This window comes from Carcharhinus amblyrhynchos, unplaced genomic scaffold (genome assembly GCF_965287045.1).
Source record: "Carcharhinus amblyrhynchos unplaced genomic scaffold, sCarAmb.v2.hapA scaffold_48, whole genome shotgun sequence".
In the NCBI taxonomy this organism is placed as follows: Eukaryota; Metazoa; Chordata; class Chondrichthyes; order Carcharhiniformes; family Carcharhinidae; genus Carcharhinus; species Carcharhinus amblyrhynchos.
The window spans coordinates 570115-586663 of record NW_027649789.1 but is presented as its reverse complement, the minus strand read 5'-3'; positions in this window follow the sequence as shown (position 1 = coordinate 586663).

The following is a 16549-nucleotide window of genomic DNA, read 5'->3' as shown; positions in this document are numbered from 1 at the left end:
GCTGTATTCTTTATTAATTGCTACCTACACTTGTCCTGCTAATGGCAATGATCAATGATCAATACACATATACATCCAGTCCTTCTGCTCCTGCAATCCGTTAACAATTCTACTGATTATTTTATATTGCTTGCTGATATGACTCAGATTGCATCAGATGATTTTTGAATATCTGTGTACACCACATCAACAGCAGAACCATCATGGACCCTTTCTGCTGCTTCCTCCAATCCAAAGCAATATAAAGCCAGTCGCAAACAGCATTTTTTTTAAACCAACCAATGAATTTAGTTTTCCTCTGTGTCACTATTAGATTTACCATTTCTCTTGATGTCCGTGGTAGGGAAGTTGTTGGAGAGGATTCTTAGAGATAGGATGTATGCGCATTTAGAACGGAACAATCTCATTAGTGACAGGCAACATGGTTTTGTAAGAGGGAGGTCATGCCTTACAAATCTGGTGGAATTTTTTGAGGAGGTGACAAAAACGATTGACAAAGGAAGGGCCGTAGATATCATCTACATGGATTTCAGTAAAGCGTTTGACAAAGTCCCTCACGGTAGGTTGGTGAAAAAGGTTAAGGCTCATGGGATACAAGGACAGGTGGCTAGATGGATTGAGAACTGGCTTGGTCACAGGAGACAGAGGGTAGCAGTGGAAGGGTCTTTTTCTAGCTGGAGCCCTGTGCTGCAGGGCTCCGTACTGGGGACCTCTGCTATTTGTGATATATATAAATGATTTGGAAGAAGGAATAACTGGTGTCATCAGCAAGTTTGTGGATGACACGAAGATGGCTGGACTTGCTGATAGTGATGAACATTTTCAGACAATACAGCAGGATATAGATAGGCTGGTAAATTGGGTGGAGAAATGGCAGATGGAATTTAATCCAGATAAATGTGAGGTGATGCATTTTGGTAGAACTAATGTAGGGGGAGTTATACAATAAATGGTAGGACCATCAAGAGTATAGAAACACAGAGGGACCCAGGTGTGCAAGTCCACAAGTCCTTGAAGGTGGCAGCACAGGTGGAGAAGGTGGTGAAGAAGGGATATGGTATGTGTCCCTTTATAGGAAGGGGTATAGAGTATAAAAGCTGGAATCTGATGCTGCAGTTGTATAGAACGTTGGTTAGGCCACATGTGGAGTACTGCATTCAGTTTTCGTGGCCACACTACCAGAAGGATGTGGAGGCCATAGAGAGAGTGCAGAGGAGGTTTACCAGGATGCTGCCTGGTATGGAGGGTCTTAGCTATGATGAGAGATTGGGCAAACTGGGGTTGTTCTTCCTGCAAAGACGGAGAATGAGGGGAGACCTAATAGAGGTGTATAAGATTATGAAAGGTATAGATAGAGTGAACAGTGGGAAGTTTTTTCCCAGGTCAGAGGCGACGATCACAAGGGGTCATGGGCTGAAGGTGACAGGGGCGAGGTATAACTCAGATGTCAGAGGGACGTTGTTTACACAGAGGGTGGTGGGAGCCTGGAATGCGCTGCCAAGTAGGGTGGTGGAGGCAGACATGCTAGGGTTGTTTAAGACTCACCTGGATAGGCACATGAGCAGACTGGAAATGGAGGGATATAAAAAAATGTTCCAGTTGAAGGTCAAGATCCTCAGGACGTTCCTGTGAATTATTAGATTCCTATCAGTTATCCAGCAAATTTGAAGACTCACCTTGTCAATTACATTGGAGCTATTGGGGAACTTCCATTACTGTCTGCATAGCCTGTTATATGTCCATTTATATTTATTGATGCCTCTTTTTTACATCCACAGGTGATTCGGTCCACCTTGTTGCCCAACAAGGTGCATACATGCAGTGGGTTGTGCGAGGGTTGCTCTTGGATGTTGCTTCGAGAGTTGCCTCATGTTTCATGTCCGTTAGTGTAGCTTAAACTGGACCAACTGATGGGCAACACGACAGCTCAGTGACTATCACTGATTGCTGTACAGTTACAGGGATGCGGGTCGGATCTCCGGCTTGGGTCAGTGTCTGTGGGAGTTTGCACGTTCTCCCCATGCTTGCGTGGGTTTTCTCCGGGTGCTCCGGTTTCCTCCCACACCCCCAAAATGTGCTTTTTAGGCTGGTTTGTGTCAATAAGTTGTCCCTGAATTGGATCTCCCTTCATCTGGCGCACATATAATTCCCTAAATTTCCACCTCCCTTTATTGTGGAATTCCACTAGAGGTAGACAAAAACATTGATGAGCGACAAAATACTTGAACAAGGCGCTCACTGAGTGTTAAGATGGATGGCACGGGCTTGTAGGGCTGAAGGGCCTGTTTCCTGTGCTGTTCTTTGTTCTTTTGAACTAATCGTGGGCCAGCTCAGAGTAGCTGAATGATCAACTCCCCTCTGACCCTTGGCTAAGTTTAACACTGCTGCTCCAGTCGGGAGACGCAGACTTGATGAAAATGAAGTAAACCACTCTTTTCAGTTGTGGTTACTGGCTCCTGGCCTTCTCTTTGTCCACTCTAACAAACGGGGACAGCTGGGAATTAAACTCGTATCATTGCCTGGAGAGCAATTATGCTCATTATTATATCACCATCATTGCATTTAGGGACTCCCGTGGTGTAGGTGCACCCACAGTGCTGTGAGAAAGAGAATCCCAGGACATGTGACCCAGTCACTGTGAAGGAACGATGATATATTTCCAAGTCAGGATGATGTGTATTTTGAAGGAAACTTCCAGGTGGAGATGTCTCCATTTATCTGCTGTTCTTGTCCTTCTAGGGATAGAAATCACAATATTGGGAGGTGCTGTGTAACGGGCCATTGGGAATTGTTACACTGCATCTTGTAGATGGTACACACTGCTAGCTCTGTATCTCTGTGGTGGATGGAATGAATGTTGACGGTGCTGGGTGATGTACCAGTCAACAAGCAGAGTTATCCTGGATGGTGGTGAGCTTCCTGAATCTTGAGCTGCTCTCATGCAGACAAGTGGATGGTTTTCCATCACATTCCTGACATGTGTCTTGTAGATGGTGGAAATGTTTTGGGAAGTCAGGAGGTGGGTTACTCGGTACAGAAATCCTGGTCTTTAATCTTCCCTTACAGCTACAGTGTTGCTGCGTCTTGTCTGTTTCTGGCCATTGGTAGCATCCAAGGTGCTGATAGTCGGGATCCAGGGGATAATAATCCCATTGAATGTCAAGGGAAATGACTGTATTCTCTCTTGGTGGAGATGGTCATTGCCTGGCACTTGTCAGCCCTTCCCTTAATATTGTTCAAACCTTTCTAAATATGGACAGGTCCTGCACCACTATCTTGCAGAGTTGAGAATGATGCTGAACGTTGTGCAGACATCAGCAAACATCTCCCGTTATAACTTTACAATGGATGAAATGTAATTGATGAAGCAGCTGAAGATGGTTGGGACGAGGGCCCTCTCCTGAGAAATTCCTGCTGTGATTTCCTGGAGATGAGATGACCCTCTCTTCACCCACTCCAACAAACTGAGATAGCTGGGAATTAAACCCCTATCAACTCTCTGGAGGGCAACTATGTTCACTATTATATCACCGGCATTGCATTTAGGGACTCCTCTGGTGTGGGTGCACCCACAGAGCTGTGAGAAAGGGAATCCCAGGATTTTGATCCAGTCACTGTGAAGGAACGGTGATATGTTTCCAAGTCAGGATGGTGTGTATCTTGGAAGGGAACTTCCAGGTGGAGATGTTTCCATTCGTCTGCTGTCCTTGTCCTTCCAGGGATAGAAATCCCCAGTTTGGAAGGTGCTGTGTAACGGACCATGGTGAGTTGCTGCACTGCATCTTGTAGATGGTCCAACAACCACAACTATCTTCCTCTGTGCTGGTGTTACTCCAACCAGCAAAGGCTTTTTCTCTTATTTCCATTGATATCAGTTTTTCTCTGGCTCCTTTTTGCTACATATGGTCATATTCTGCCTTGATGTCAAGAGCAGACACTCTCATCTCACGTCCTGTGTTCATCTGTTGTCCGTGTTTGCATCAAGACTGTAATGCGGTAGGGGACTGAGTGACCCTGAGTAAGCACAAGCTCAGAGTCAGCGAGCAGGTCATTGCTACAAAGAACAACACAGCACAGGAAACAGGACCTTCGGCCCATGAGCCCGCGCTGCCCATTTTAACACTCTGTGAGTGCCTCATTCCAATCCTCCTTCTACCCATGACTTCTGTCTACATCTCAGGGACTCCACAATAAAGGGGCACACATTTAGGGAATTATATGTGCACCAGATTAAGGGAAATCCAATTCAGGGACAATTTATAAAAACCAATCAGCCTAAAAGCATGTTTTGGTGGGTGTGGGAGGAAACCGGAGCACCCAGAGAAAACCCACACAAGCACGAGGAGAATGTGCAAACTCCCACAGACACTGACCCAAGCCGGAGATCCGACCCGGGTCCCTGTAACTGCACAACAAACAGTGATAGTCACTGAGCTGTCATGTTGCCCATCAGTTGGTCCAGTTTAAGCGTACACTAACGATGTGAAGCACTAGGCAACTCGCGAAGCAACATCCAAGAGCAGCCCTCGCACAACCCACCGCGTGTATGCCCCTTGTTGGACAACAAGGTGGACCGAATCACCTGTGGATATATAAAAAAAGACACCAATAAACATACAACAGCCTATACAGACATCCAGGAAGATCCCCAGAAGCTCAAACGTAAGAGACAGGTGAGCCATAAAATTTGTTGGACGGCCCATAGGAATCTGTTAATTCCCAGGAACACCCTGAGGCTCTTGATCTTCAACTGGAACATTCTTTTATATCCCTCCATCTTTAGTCTGCGCATGTGCCTATCTAGGTAAGTCTTCAACAACCCTAGCATGTCTGCCTCCACCACCCTACTTGGCAATGCATTCCAGGCCCCCACAACCCTCTGTGTGAAAAACCTCCCTCTAACATCTGAGTTATACCTCGCCCCTCTCACTCTAAGCCCGTGACCCCTCGTGATTTTCGCCCCTATCCTGAGAAAAACCTTCCCACTCTTCACTCTATCTATACCCTTCATAATCTTATACACCTCTATTAGGTCTCTCCTCATTCTCCATCTTTCCTGGGAGAACAACCCCAATTTGCCCAACCTCTGCTCATAGCTAAGACCCTCCATACCAGGCAGCATCCTGGTAAGTCTCCTCTGCACTCTCTCTGAGGCCTCCATGTCCTTCCATGGTCCTTACGGCGACCAGAACTGGACGCAATACTCCAAATGCGGTCTAACCAACGTTCTGTACAACTGCAGCATTAGATGCCAGCTCTTATACTCTGTATCCCTTCCTATAAAGGTAAGCATGCCTTATGCCGTCTTCACCACCTTCTCCACTTGTGCTGCCACCTTCAAGGACTTGTGGACTTGCACACCTAGGTCCCTCTGTGTTTCTATACTCTTAATGGTCCTACCATTTATTGTATAACTCCCCCCTACATTATTTCTTCCAAATTGCATCACCTCACATTTATCTGGATTAAATTCCATCTGCCATTCCTCTGCCCAGTTTACCAGCATATCTATATCCTGCTGTATTGCCTGACACTGCTCCTCACTGTCAGCAAGTCCAGCCATCTTTGTGTCATCTGCAAACTTGCTGATCACAGCACTTACTCCCTCTTCCAAATCATTTATATATATTACAAATAGCAGAGGTCCCAGTCCTGAGCTCTGCAGAACACCACAGACCTCCAGCTAGAAAAAAAAACCCTCCCACTGCTACCCTCTGTCTCCTGTGGCCAAGCCAGTTCTCAATCCATCTAGCCCCCTGTCCTTAACCTTTTTCTACCAACCTACCATGAGGGACTTTGTCAAACACTTTACTGAAATCCATATAGACAAGATCCACGGCCCTTCCTTCATCAACCGTTTTTGTCACCTCCTCAAAAAATTCTACCGGAGTTGTAAGGCACAACCTCCCCTTTACAAAGCCATGTTGCCTGTCACTAATCAGAGTACTATGTTCTAAATGAGTATATATCCAATCTCTAAGAATCCTCTCCAACATCTTCCCTACCCCTGACATTAAGCTCACTGGCCTATAATTTGCCGGGTTATCCCTACTACCCTTTTTAAACAACGGTACCATGTTCACTACCCTCCAATCCTCTGGGACCTCACCTGTGTCCAAAGAAGAGACAAAGATTTCCATCAGAGGCCCAGCAATTCCATCTCCCGTCTCCCTGAGCAGTTGAGGATAAATGCCATCAGGCCCTGGAGATTTATCAGTTTTAATGTTCCCTAAAAAATCCTAACACTTCCTCCCTTGTAATGGAGATTTTCTCCAACGGATTGACAACTCCCTCCAGGACACTTCCAGACAACAAGTCCCTTTTCTTTGTGAATACTGACGCAAAGTATTTATTCAGGATCTCACCCATTCCCTCGGGGTCGAAACATAGTTCCCCTCCTCTGTCCCTGAGAGGACCGATTTTTTCTCAACAACTCTTTTGTTCCTAATGTACGAATAAAATGCCTTTGGATTGACCTTAATCCTGTCTGCCAAGACCATTTCGTGCCCCCTTTTCGCTCTTCTAACTCCCTGTTTGAGTTCCCTCCTACTCCCCCTTTATTCCTCCAAAGCTCTCTCTGTCCTCAGTTGCCTGGACCTAACATACTAATTAATTGTCACTTGTTAGTCTTGTTAGCCTTTCTGTGCTGATGATCGAGAGTAGACTGATGGGATGGTAAATGGACAGAATGGATTTGTTCTCTCCTTGTTGTTTACTGTCACACATGGAAAATTTCCCACCATTTTGGGTAAACATCAGTGTTGTAGCTCAACTGGAACAGCTTGGCTAGGAACAGAACAACTTCTGGAGCAGTAATCTTCAGTACTGGAATATTGTCAGGATCTGTGGTCTTTACAGTATCCGTTACCTGTAGTTATTTCTAGACACCATGTGGAGTGAATCGAATTAGCTGATGACAAACCTGTGATGCTGGGCACCTCTGGATGGTTCAGTCACTGAAGTTAGTTACTAATATTTGGGCCATATCTTTTGCACTGATGTGTGAGTCTCCTCCGTCCATGAGGATGGGATATTTGTGGAACCTCTTTCTGTTATTTCATCATCCACTACCATTCACAGTTAAATGTGACAGGACTGCAGAGCTTAGATCTGAGCCGAGGAAACCAGCATTTCCTGAATGAGGAAAATCTCCAGTCAAACTGTCAGTGATATGAAACAGGATTTTCGGATAATCCTTTTCCTATGTGAGGAGCTACTGGGAAGAGGGAATTCCCGGTAATTTCCAGAGATAAAACACTAGCCATACCTGCAGAAAATGTAGAGCCTGTTTACTGTGGAATGTAACGGGAGAAACCCCTCCCCTATAAACTAATCAAACAGAAATATTTCAACTTTCTAACGGGAGAACAATCTTTCCTTGTTGTATAAAATCTAGGGGATGGATCTTAAAGCAACAGTTAGCACAGTTTCACACTTTAACTCACCCTGAGATATTATACAGGTGATATAATGTCAATAGTTAAGAAGCACAGAGAATCCTGAGAGATCCACTCTCACAGCTTTACCATTTAACTCTCAGTAAAATGTACAATTTTCATTAAATCCTGGATTTATATAACAGCATAAATGATTTTAAATTCAGGAAGCGCAGCCGGGTCAGTGCGATTCAGGAGGGTAATTCTGATGATCAGGAAATGAGACCAGAATGTGGGACATGTTTAAAATTACTTTCTTGTTCACAGGATGTGGACATCACCTCCTCTCGGGGCCATTAGCAGTGGGAAATAAATGCTGGTCTAGCCATCGACACCCATATCCCATGGACAATTAAACAAAATATATATTTTGAGAGATGTAAAAGTGGTTTCCCCCAGTAGGCAAACCAGTGAGAGTGAATTGTTCATCATTTTTCAATGCTGACTATTGCCTTTTCCAGTCAACAGAAAGGGTTTGATATTATTTGATTTATTATTGTCACATTTATTAGTGCCAAAGCATACCGTACATAGAGAAAGAAAGGAAAGAGTTCAGAATGTGGTGTTACAGTCACAGCTAGGGTGTAGAGAAAGATCAACTTGGGTGAGGTATAGTATCGTAACTTAAATCAGTTCACCATTGGTGCTAAGTTTCTGACAGCTATTTCTCCGGCTGAATATTAATGTGAATTTAATGTGTTTCTCACTTTCTCCATTTAGTCTGGGTGATAATAAAGTGGGAGATTCAGGAGTGAAACTATTGTCTGCGGCTCTGAGGAATCCAGAATGTAAAATACAGAAACTGGAGTAAGTATCAGACTGTGTGAGATTGTGTTAATAATCAGTGGATGTCTAACACTGTAAATTATTATCAGTGTCAGTAATAGTGTCATTAATAACCATTCCACATTATTCCTGTTAAACATCACGGATTCACTCTGATTGCTGAAATATTTCTCTCTCTGATCTCCAATTTGGAGAGTAACAGCCTCAGATATTCTCACCTCTGCTCTCAGTACAAACCAGTCAGTGATGTGTCTGAACCTGAGTTACAATAAACTGAGAGATTCAGGAGTGAAAGATTTAACTAATCATTTATAATTATTCTCAAAACCATTCATGAGAATAAAAAAGATGGACAAAACAATTAAATGTTTATAGAATTACCAGATATGGCTGGTCACATGTTTAATTTAGTTTAATTTGTAATTCAGATTATAAATGTTTATGTCTGTCGGCTTCTCAGTTTGATTAAACATAGAAAACTGCTGTATATTGGTAAGGCAGATTACAAACTACATGGAATTCTGATGAGTTTTATCCCGAGGGATCCACTCTCAAATTTATATTAAACGGAGCTTAAGGAGCATCTTAAAAGAGAATGCAGAGATGGAGGTGGGGAGGGTTATGAAGAGAATTCCAGAGCTTACAGCCCAGCAGTTTAAGGCACAGCTCAGCTGGCAATGGCAATAATCCCAGTGCAGAATAGTCTGAATCATGTCCCTATTAATAATGACATTGTTTTTAAGCACAAATAATGATACTAAATATGCCATTGCTATCAGTATTTGTGTTATTAAAAACACTGTCCGCTATTAGTAAACACATAATAAGCTTGGGAGCAAAGTTGGAGACCCTGAAATAAAAGAGACAAAGGCAGCCTGGATATGAAATTATCTGAGTGAGAGGAAACAGGCAGGAGAGGTGAACTGTACCCTTTCATTGATAGGAAGCTGACGGTGGCTTTCCCCAGCAACCAGTACTGTGTTACTGCGATTAATTTTCTTTACATATACTACTATATTAGACTTGGCTTTATCTAAAAATGAGATGTGAACCTGGTGAAGCTCCAGCACATGGCCACCAGACCACAGAGCGGAAGCAGCATATAGAACATTACAGCGCAGTACAGGCCCTTCGGCCCTCGATGTTGCGCCAACCAGTGGAACCAATCCAATGACCCTCTAACCTAAACTATTCCAATGTTATCCATATGCCTATCCACTGACCATTTGAACACCCATAAAGTTGACAAGTCCACAACTGCTGCAGGCAGGGCAATCCACACCCTTACTACCCTCTGAGTAAAGAACCTACCTCTGACATCCGTCCTATAATTACCACTCCTTAATTTAAAGCTATGTCCCCTTGTGTTAGCCATCACCATCCGAGGAAAAAGTCTCTCACTGTCCACGCTATCCAATCCTTTGATCATCTTGTATGCCTCCATTAGGTCACCTCATAACCTTCTTCTCTCGAATGAAAATAACCTCAAGTCCCTCAGCCTGTCCTCATAAGACAAAAGAACAAAAAAACAAAATCAGCCCGGAGAAAACCCACGCAAGCACGGGGAGAATGCGCAACTTCCACAGACACCGGCCCAAATCCATGTGTCTGCCCAGCAATCAGTGATAGTCACTGAGCTGTCGTCTTGCCCAGTATCTGGTCCAGTTTAGGCACACACTAACGACATGAAGTACTAGGCCAATCTCAAACAACCAAGAGCAGCCCCAGTATGACCCATCGCATGTATGCCCCTCATTGGACATGAGGTGGACCGACTTAAAACCTGTGAATGAAAAGGAAAAAAAACATTATTATTGTACCATATCCATTTACCTTACCAGGGACGCCCCAATGCTAATGACCCTTATTTAAAACAATCTCCTATATCCACCCATCTCCAACCTGCTCATGTGCCTGTCTAAGTTACTCTTAAATGACTCTACTGTGTTTGCCTCCACCACCTTACTTGGCAGAGCATTCCATACCCCCACTACCCTCTGTGTGAAAAACCTCCCTCTAATATCTGTGTTGTACCGCTCCCCCCTCACCTTAAGTCCATGGCCCCTTGTACTATGTGTCTCTAACATAGGAAATAGCTTACCTCTCTTTACTCTATCTATACCCTTCATAATCTTATATACCTCTATTGGATCCCCCCTCAGTCGCCGTCTTTCAAGGGAAAAGAGCCCCAATTTCTTCAATCTTTCCTCATACCCCAGACCTTCCATACCAGGCAACATCCTGGTAAACCTCCTCTGCACTCTCTCCAGAGTCTCCACGTCCTTCTGGTAGTTAGGCGACCAGAACTGGACGCAGTACTCTAAATGCAGCCTAACCAATGTTCTGTACAACTGCAACATTAGACTCCAGTTCTTATATTCTATACCCCTTCCTATAAAAGCTAACATAGCATAAGCTTTCTTCACCACACTCTCCACTTGCACTGCCACCATCAAAGACTTGTGCACTTGCACCCCCATGTCTCGCTGCGATTCTATACTCCTTACGGGCTTACCCTTTATCATATAATTCCCCCCTACATTATTCCAGCCAAAATGCATCACCTCACATTTATCCGGATTAAACTCCATTTGCCATGAATCTGCCCAATCAACCAGCCTATCAATATCCCGCCGTATTGCCAGACACTGCTCCTCACTGCCTGCCAATCCAGCCATTTTGGTGTCATCAACAAATTTGCTGATCACACCACTTACTCCCTCTTCCAAGTCATTTATGTACACTACAAAGAGAAGAGGTCCCAGTACCGAGCCCTGCGGCACACCAGTAGTGACAGACCTCCAGCTAGAAAAGGACCCCTTCACAACTACTCTCTGACTCCTCTTTGCAAGCCAGTTCTCTACCCATCTAGATACCTGACCACATATCCCATGAGCTTTAATCTTCTGTACCAACCTACCGTGAGGGACTTTGTCAAACGCCTTACTGAAATCCATATAGACGACATCAACGGCTCGTCCTCCGTTGACTGTTTTTGTCACCTCCTCAAAGAATTCTACCAGATTCGTAAGGTAAGACTTCCCCTTTACAAAGCCATGCTGCGTATCCTTAATCAGATCGCAACGCTCCAAGTGCGCATACATCCTATCCCTGAGAATCCTCTCCATCAACTTGCCTACCACTAACATTAAACTCAACGGCCTATAGTTACCTGGGCTATCCCTCCTACCCTTTTTAAACAACGGTACCACGTTCGCTATCCTCCAGTCCTCTGGGACCTCATCTGTGTCCAAAGAAGAGACAAAGATTTGCGTCAGAGGCCCAGCAATCTCATCCCTCGCCTCTCTAAGCAGCCGAGGATAAATGCAATCGGGCCCTGGAGATTTATCGGTTTTAATGCCCTCTAAAAGCCCTAACACTTCTTCCTTCGTAATCGATAGATCTTTCAATTAGTCTACCGCTCCCTCAATGACCGTACCAGACATCAAGCCCCTCTCCTTTGTGAATACCGACGCAAAGTATTCATTCAGGATCTCCCCCATTCCCTCTGCCTCGAAGCACAATTCCCCACATCTGAACCTAAGAGGACCGATTTTACCCCTAACCACCCTTTTGTTCTTAAGATTGGAGTAAAATGCCTTTGGATTCTCCTTAATCCTACGTGCCAAAGCCATCTCATGCCCCCTCTTTGCTCTCCTAACGCCCCGTTTGAGATCCCTCCTACTCTCTCTATATTCCTCCAACGCTGTCTCCGTTCCCAGTTGCTTAGACCTGACATATGCCTCTTGTTTCTTCCTAACCAGGTCTTCTATATCTCTGGTAATCCACGGCTCTCTAATCCTACATTTCCCATCCTTTCTCCTAACCGGCACATGCCTTTCCTGCACCCATTGCAGTTTTCCCTTGAACCTTCCCACCATACCAGGCAACATCCTGGTAAACCTGCTCTGCACCCTTTCCAATGCCTACGCATCTTTCTCATAATGCGGTGACCAGAACTGTATGCAATACTCCAAGTGCGGCCGCACCAGAGTTTTGTACAGTTGTAACATGACCTCACGGCTCCGAAATTCAATCCCTCTACCAATAAAAGCTAACACACCGTACGCCTTCTTAACAACCTTATCAACCTGGGTGCCAACTTTCAGGGAGCGATGCACATGTACCCCGAGATCTCTCTGTTTGTCAACACTACTAAGAGTCCTTCCATTAGCCCTATATTCTGTACTCCTGTTACTCTTACCAAAGTGAATCACCTCACACTTTTCCGTATTAAACTCCATTTGCCACCTCTCGGCCCAGCTCTGCAGCTTATTTATGTCCCTCTACAAACTGTAACACCCATCCTCACTGTCTACAACTCCTCCGACTTTGGTATTGTCAGCAAATTTACTAACCCATTCTTCTACACCCTCATCTAGGTCATTTATAAAAATGACAAACAGCAGTGGCCCCAAAACAGATCCTTGAGGTACACCACTTGTAACTGAACTCCAGGTTGAATATTTCTCATCAACCACCACCCTTTGTCTTCTATCAGCTAGCCAATTCCTGATCCAAACTGCTAAATCACCCTCAATCCCATGCATCTGCATTTTAAGAACATAAGAACATAAGAACATAAGAAATAGGAGCAGGAGTAGGCCATCTAGCCCTTCGAGCCTGCCCCGCCATTCAATAAGATCATGGCTGATCTGTTGTGGCTCAGTTCCACTTTCCCGCCCTCTCCCCATAACCCTTAATCCCCTCTCTTATCAAGAACCCATCAACCCGCTTCTTAAAAATATTTAGCGAGGCAGCCTCCACCACTTCAACGGGCAGAGAATTCCAGAGATTCACCACCCTTTGAGTGAAGAAGTTCCTCCTCAACTCCGTTCTAAACCGCCTCCCCTTTATCTTGAGGCTGTGCCCCCTAGTCCTACTGTCTTTTTTGAGCGGGAAGAGTCTCTCCACCTCTATCCTATCCATCCCATTCATCATCTTATACGTCTCAATGAGATCTCCCCTCATTCTTCTAAACTCTAACGAGTACAAGCCTAGTTTATTCAGCCTCTCCTCATAGCTCAATCCCCTCAACTCCGGTATCAGCCTAGTAAACCTCCTCTGCACTCCCTCCAGGGCCAAAATATCCTTGCGCAGGTGCGGTTTTCTGCAATAGCCTACCATGGGGAACCTTATCAAACGCTTTGCTAAAATCCATATACACCTCGTCAACTGCCTGACCCTTATCCAACTCTTTGGTCAGCTTTTCAAAAGCTCAATAAGGTTTGTGAGGCACGACCTACCCTTCACGAAACTGTGTTGACTATCCCTAATCGGTTTATCCCTAATCAATATGATAGACCGATCTCAATCACACCAAAACCAATGGATCAGATCAGAGATCTGCTGTCTTGCCAAATCCACTCAGAAATAGTGTTAGACATGGAACAAATGTTGGACATGCCAGTTACATTAGGCGACACAGTGGTCAGCACTGCTGCCTCACAGCGCCAGGGACCAGGGCTCAATTCCAGCCTTGGGTGACTGTACGTGTAGAGTTTGCATATTTTCCCTGTATCTGTGTGAGTTACCTTCCACAGTCCAACGGTGTACAGTTTCACCTGACTGGCTATGCTACGTTGTCCCTAAGTGTCTCAGAGTGTGTAGATTAGGGGGATCAGTGGGCCATATATGTGGAGTTACAGAGATAGGGCCTGGATATGATATTCTTTCAAAGAATTGGTGAAGACTCAATGAGCCAAAGGGCCTCCTTCTACACTGTGGGAATTGTATGATTCTATAAACATGCCACAAGAATTCCATCATTACTGATGAGGGAACCCAGAGCATCAGTGCCACCTTCAGCCAGAAGTGCTGAGAAGAATGATTAATCTCAGCCTCCTCCTGAGGTCCCCAGCATTACAGATATCAATTTGATTCACTGCATGTGAGGTAAAGAAATGACTGAAGGCACTGCGTACTGTAAAATCTGTCAGCCTGGCAGTACCCCAGCAATGGTACTGAAGAATTGTGTTCCATAACTAGCCATTCCCTGAGCCAAACTGTTCCAGTACAGCTACAACTCTGGATCTACCGGACAATGTGGAAAAAAGCAGGGCAAATCCAATCTGGTGAATTACTACTCCATCAGTCTGCTCTTGATCATCAGAAAAGTGTCATCCTTCCAGTGCCTCATGAACGTCACTGCAGGAGTTCCTCAGGGTGATGTCCGAAGCCCAACCACCTTCAATTGTTTTATCAATGATCTTCCTTCCATTATAAGGTCAGAGTGAGGATGCTCACTAATGATTGTACAATGCTCAGTACTGTTCACAATTCCTCAGATACTGAAACAGTCCATGTCCATAAACAGCAAGACCTGAACAAAACACAAAATGCTGGAAAATCCCAGCATCCTGACAGCTTCTGTGGAGAGAGAACAGCTAACCCTTCGAATCTGGGTGACTCTTCGACAGAGCTAGAGTCTAAAGGTCTGAAGAACGTTCAGGCTTAACCTGAGAAATGGCAAGTAATGTTTCACTCCACAAATGCCAGGGAAGGACCATCTCCAACAGAAGGGAATCAAAACCATATTCCCTTTACATTGAATGGCAGCACCATCACTGAATCCTCGACCATCAACATCCTGAGTGGTGGGGCCGCACTGGGACCATCGAACAGACACTGAACTGTAAACACTGTGGCTCCAAGGGTAGATCACACTCTGGGAATTTGAAGATGAGGAACTCACCTCCTGTCTCCCAAATTTTTGCCCACCATCTGCAAGGCACAAGTCAGCAGTGTGATGGACCTATTCAGTATACTCAGCAAGGGTCTCAAATGTCCTGGTGGTGTGCTGTGCGCTATACAACCTGGAGTTAGAGTGGAGAAGTTTTGAACAAAGTGTGATGCAATACATGTTGACCATATGCTTCATGACGAGGAACCCCTGAGTATCTGTGCAGTTGTACACCCAGGTCCCTTTGCCTATTAGTATTAATATTTCATTGTGGGCTATGGCTACTAACACTGTCCACACGGCAACATCATCAGCTTCCAGTTGAAATATCGATACTTTCCAACCATTATCTTCACAGAATTGTTACGGTTCACAATGAGGCCATTTGGCTCATCGTGCCTGTACTAGCTCACCAAATTAGCATTAAGATTGTCTTTTTCTCGTATCCTCGCTCATTGTTTCTATTCAAATAATCATCTAATTCCTTTCTGACTGCTTTGATACAGCCTCCCTTCACCACACTTCCCGGCTGTAATTCCAGACCCGAACCACTGGCAGTGTGAAAAAGGTTTCTCTCTCATCATCTTCAACCCCACCACACACTCCATTCCCGAGCCACTGACCATCCCATGTCCCTCCCTGTGACTCAGGGTAAGGACATGGGAATCCTCAGCTCTTCCCTTTCACCATCATCCTTTTTTTCATTTAATCACTTCGGCACTTCCATTTTGTCCTTTCCCTGTCACCCACCGATTCCCCAGCTCCCTGTCACTTCAAACAAATTAATTCACTGCTACTTCCAATTTAAAATGTTAACTAATTCAACTAAATCTGTTTCTGTCTTCACAGATATTGCCTGACCTATTGAAAGTTTCCATCATATTTCAGATTTACTGCATTAATATAACTTTGCCTTCTGTATGAACTGAAGTTGAGTTTCTTGAATGATCCGTGCTGTACATTATTATTGTTAATGATCTTATTCTTAAAAACACTGTGGATTTACCCTGATTCCTGTTATTTTTCCCTCTCTGATCTCCAGTCTCTGGGATAATGCTCTCACCGATTCTTGTGCCGAGGACCTGGCCTCTGCTCTCAGTACAAACCGCTCACTGATAGATCTGAATCTGTGTCGCAATAAACTGGGAGATTCAGGAGTGAAACGGCTGTCTGTGGCTCTGAGGAATCCGGACTGTAAAATACAGAAACTGAAGTAAGTAGCAAACTGTGTGAGATTGTATTTATAAGAACATAAGAAATAGGAGCAGGAGTAGGCCATCTAGCCCTTCGAGCCTGCCCCGCCATTCAATAAGATCATGGCTGATCTGTCGTGGCTCAGTTCCACTTTGCCGCCCTCTCCCCATACCCCTTAATCCTCTCTCTTATCAAAAACCCATCAACCCGCGTCTTAAAAATATTTAGCGAGGCTGCCTCCACCACTTCAGCGGGCAGAGAATTCCAGAGATTCACCACCCTTTGAGTGAAGAAGTTCCTCCTCAACTCCGTTCTAAACTGCACCCCCCCTTTATCTTGAGGCTGTGCCCCCTAGTCCTACTGTCCTTTTTGAGCGGGAAGAGTCTCTCCACCTCTATCCTATCCATCCCATTCATCATCTTATATGTCTCAATGAGATCTCCCCTCATTC